Source organism: Hydra vulgaris, chromosome 10, assembly GCF_038396675.1.
Source record: "Hydra vulgaris chromosome 10, alternate assembly HydraT2T_AEP".
NCBI lineage: Eukaryota > Metazoa > Cnidaria > Hydrozoa > Anthoathecata > Hydridae > Hydra > Hydra vulgaris.
The window spans coordinates 34794980-34800000 of record NC_088929.1 but is presented as its reverse complement, the minus strand read 5'-3'; the positions used below and the strand labels follow the sequence as shown (position 1 = coordinate 34800000).

Genomic DNA, 5021 nt, shown 5'->3' with positions numbered 1-5021 from the left:
TTTACCATTTTTATTATTTTATTTTTTAGAAGGAAAATAGGGGTATGGATGAGGCCTAATTTTTTTTAATGCAACAAAAAAGTTATAATAATGCTAATTCCATAAAATTGGTTAGTACTACTTTGAAATTTTTGTATTCTATTAACTATTTTTGTTCTTTTTTAGAAAATTTAGAAAAATAAATTATAATTTTGTGCCAACACTGACATGGCATGTCACAAAAAAAAAAATGATGGTAAAGAGTATCGTTTGTATATATATTTATTTTGTTTACTTGGAATCTTTTTAAGTTTTCTCGCGTCATTTTTAAAATTTTTGTTTGCGCATGTTAATTGTTTGCATATAGGCTTTTTTGATAAGTATGTGTATATGGTAATATGTGCTTTATAGTTGAATTATCAATGTTTTTTTATAATAATGTGAAGCATTTTTTTATTATTTGTGTATGAGTTAATATGTGTTATATAATTGTTTTATAAATTTGTTTAAATATGTATATAAGGTATATATTTAACCTTATATACATATTTAAACACATTTATTATGTTTTTAGTTGGTACATATGTTTATATTATATTGTTTTCATGTTTTTAAAGTGTTATGTCTTTGTAAACGTGTAGAGAAAAATTTGTTAACCTTACCAGCCAAGTCATGTACTTATAACAGAGGATCGCACGACAGTATTTAGTGTCAAACTGTTATTGCTTTAGGTCTAGGTGTATTCAAGCCTTTATTACTAATTATTCTAAAGATACATAATAATGTAATTTAATAACATTTTGCGTAAAGTTGTTACTTATGTTCTGTTATATATGAATGTTTTGTTACTTAAGTTATGTTATATGGATATTAAATTAACTTATGGTATGTGCTATTGTTGTGTGTTATTGCTATAATGTTGTTTTTTTGTTATCTTTTGAGTTGATAGACACATAGCTTACCTTCACGTTGGTGTCTATAGTTGAAACTAATGAATAGGTAATTTTGTTATTAAAAATCACTGCTTTTAATCATTCACTAAAAGCCAAGACAAATTATTTTACCAAGTATACAATTTTTTTATCTCAGTTTGATTTTTGCCTTTAGCGCTGTTTACTACATGATTTTGCTAAAAATATTTTGGAATCATGATGTTCCAGCCTATATTACTTTGTAAAAGCAAACATGAAATAATAATTTTTTGCAACTACTACTCTGGTAAATTACAACAGCTTTTTGTTTATTTTTTGTAAGTAATGTTTTTCTTATTTATTTACTTATTTGTTACATTTTTTATTTTAGATTTATCAGACGATATATTTACGTGGTATAGAAGAACAAAATATTGTATAGTTTTGTGAATTTTTATAAAAACGTTTACTAATAATTTTTTTAAAGAAATAATAATTAAGTTTGCAAAAAAGGGTTTACAACGTTTTTTTTTTTTAATTTTTCTTTGTTAGCAGTATGTTTATTATTAGAATAAGCATGTTTTTAATTTTTTTTTTTATTATTATTATTTGCTAATTTTTTTTTTTTTTAAACATCTTCCTAGCTGACAAAAATATTTTTATTAAGTCATAAAATTATTGTATAGTTTATTTTAAATGACAGTCTGTTATATATAAAAATTATTTGTGTGTGCTATTTAGAGTAGAAAAAAAATTTTATAGGAAAGATCGCAATCTTCAACATTCGTTTAAGATTTTTGTTACTACTTTCAATCAAAAGTGAAGTTTGAATGGATAATCTTATGCTAGAAGCAGATGTTAGTTTAGAAAATGGAAATGATAATAGGCAAGTTAATTTTCGCAGAAATGAAAGAGATAGGCTTAGGCGAGATGAAGTTATTAATCGACAAAATGCTAGAAAGGCTGCTCGGCAAGCAGCAAATAATTAGAACCCAAATGAGGTGAGCTTGGTTAGAAGACTTGAAAATAATTGTCGCAGAATTGAAAAAGATTAGGCGAGATATAATTAATAATTGATAAAATGCTAGAATTGCTGCTAGATACGAAAGAATGTATTGTATAGCAAGAAGTAATACTATTCCAGATAACAATTATTTAGGAGAAATAAATTATATTTGTCAGCATTGTAATGCTAAGAAATTTCCTGATGAAACACATATTTATGTTGCCTCAATGGAAAGATAGTTTTATTGCAACCTTCATTATTTCAACAAGATTTAGAAAATTTAATTAAAGGGAACTATGCAAATAGAATTGCCAAAGTGAATTTTTTAAAATATATTAAAAATTATAATGCGTGTCTTTCTTTTGCTTCATTTAAAGCATATGTAGTTTAACCAATGAATCATGGGCCGCCATGTTTTAGAATATGTGTTCAAGTTTTTCATCGTTTAGGTAATCTTAGGCCAAATCAAAATGTTCCGCCGACATATTGTCAACTATACATCTATGATCCACTTGCAGCAGTAAATTTTGGAATGTAACAACGGGGTAATGATCTTTGCTTAAATGATTTAATGTTTCGATTGCAAATTATTATTCGTGAAAAGAACCCATTTGCTCTTGCATTTAAATACATGGCGAAACCGGGAGATAAAGAAATTCTTCGAGCAGCTCTGGAAGGTCCATCAGTGTCAGTTGTAAAAATGTCTTTACTTGAAGGGCGAGATAGACGTTGCTATAATCTCTCTTCACATAATAAACTTGCAGTTGTATTTATTGGTGAAGATGGTGGACCACCTGTGTCTAGGGAAGTTGTTATATACCCAAGAGGTCATCCTTTTAAAGCTATATCAAGTTTGTCTGTCATCTTAGATCCTAAGGTTTATCCTCTATTTTTTCCAAAGGGGGATGCTGGTTGGCATAATCAATTGGTTCACAACCTTGAACGTGCTACATTGGTTAGAAATCATGTTACATTATCTCAGTATTACAATTAAATACTTTCACTTGGACAATTTTTTTTTCACTCTTATATGGCAAAAAACCGTTTCAGCAATATGCTGTTGATGCGTATGTTAAAAGTGAAGGCCAGTGCCTTGCTTTTATTAGAAATAACCAAACAAACTGAGAAGCGAGCAGTACGATGCCATACACAAACATGCAAACAACCTTGGAAATGATCATAATGTTAGACCAGGGCGTGTTTTAATTTTGCTATCAACTTATGTAGGATGGCTTGAATCTTTAAAAGATGCTATGGCTATAATTAGAACCTTTAAAAGATGCTATGGTTACAATTAAAACATTGAAGATACTATGGCTATAATTAAAAAGTATGGTAAACCAGATCTTTTTATTACTTTCACTTGCAATCGAAAGTGGCGCGAGATAACTGAAAATTTATATCCAGATCAGGCTGCAAATGATAAACCTGACTTGGTTACTCGAGTATTTAAACTCAAATTAAATAACCTTCTCAATGGCATTTTTAAGTACGGTGTATTAGGGAAAGTTGTAACACATGTTTGGGGTATGATTTTCAAAAGCGTGGTTTGTCGCATGTTCATATTTTACTTCACTTTGTAAATGATAATAAACTTGAAACAGCACACGATATCAATAATTTAATATCTGCAGAAATTCCAGATCCGATTGTTAATCGTGATCTTTATGACGTTGTTAAAACTTGTATGATTCACGGTCCGTGTGGCATACTGAATCCAAATTCTTCTTGCAAGAAAGATGGGGTGTTCATCAAAAATTACCCTAGAGAAACTAATAATAACACAGTAGCAGTTCATAATGATTATCCACGCTATAGACGTGTTGATAATGGTTTGGTTATTAATATTAAAGGTAACAATGTAGATAACCGCTGGATAGTACCTTACAATCCAAGAAGTACTGGGTAGTACTTTACAATTACAAAGAAATATCAAGCTCAAATTAATGTTGAAGCTTGCGTGTCTGTTAAGGGTGTTAAATGTTTTTTCAAATACATATACACGGGTCAAGACTGTGCCAAATTTTCAATAAATTAACAAGTTAATCATGATGAAGTAAACACTTTTTGAAATTGTTGTTATTTTAGTGCACCTGAAGCATTTTCGAGCATCCAATAAGTCATGTGTCACTCCTTTTTATACGCCTTAAAGTTCATCTACCTGAAAATCAATTAGTGTAATTTAGAGGAGGAGCAGAATAAATGGCTTTAGATTGTGCAGCTTAACGTGATACGCACCTAATGGCGTGGTTTTAATTAAATACTGAAAATAAATGAGCATTGCTATTCGTATGTAGACTTTCCTTATCGCTTTATGTTTGATGATAAACATTGTTAATGGTTAGACAAAGGGGTGGTAATAAGGTGATAGTAAGAATGTATAAAGTTAATCAAACTGGAGAATTATTTTATCTTAGACTGTTACTTTGTTACTTTGTTACTGTTTTGTTTTTCTGTTTAGATGACAACAGTATTATTGGAGAAAGTAAGTTAAAATGCTTTTTTACATTTTAAAAAGAAATAAAGATACATTTTAAAAAATCTCTTTTCTTTGAAGTAGGTTAAAAATTTTAGGTTTTTAAAATCTCATATATTATAATCTTGAATATTTTTTTATTACTTAAAAAATATATTTATGTTAAATTACTCCATGTTGTAGAAAATAGTTATAGTTTATTGATATAGTTGTAGTTTGTTAGAGCAGATTGAATAGATCAAAGATCTATTTAATCTACTAAATAACCTACTACCAAAGTGAAAATTTACTATCAATCGTTTTTTTGTTTTTCTGTTTAGTTGACAATAATGAGGAGATAGGTAGTAAGTTTAAAGCGACTTTTATTTTTTATGAAGTAACTAAAGTGTTTTTTAAAATGTTGTTGTTGACTTTAAAGTAAAGCAGTAGGTTTTTATAATTTTATACAATAAGGCCAAGAACTTAAGTCCTACTTAAAATTATATTGTCAATAATAAAGAGAAGAAATTTAAAATTGTTAGTAAAACAGCTTTTTATTATTTTATATCAAGTAAGTTTAATTAAGATTTATTTTCTTTAGTTAATCAAGAGAGAGCTAATAAAATTATTAGTTACATTAGTTATGTAAATTTATTTTTAAAAAATTACG

At 28.0% G+C, this 5021-nt stretch overlaps 1 long non-coding RNA gene across 1 annotated transcript; it reads left to right on the top strand.

Moving 5' to 3' along the window:
• Window positions 1–542: 542 nt before the first annotated feature.
• Window positions 543–4421, top strand: LOC136085928 (uncharacterized). Its single transcript, XR_010641265.1, has 3 exons — window positions 543–978; window positions 1087–1197; window positions 1282–4421. It is a non-coding gene; the product is annotated as an uncharacterized LOC136085928 (long non-coding RNA).
• Window positions 4422–5021: the final 600 nt, after the last annotated feature.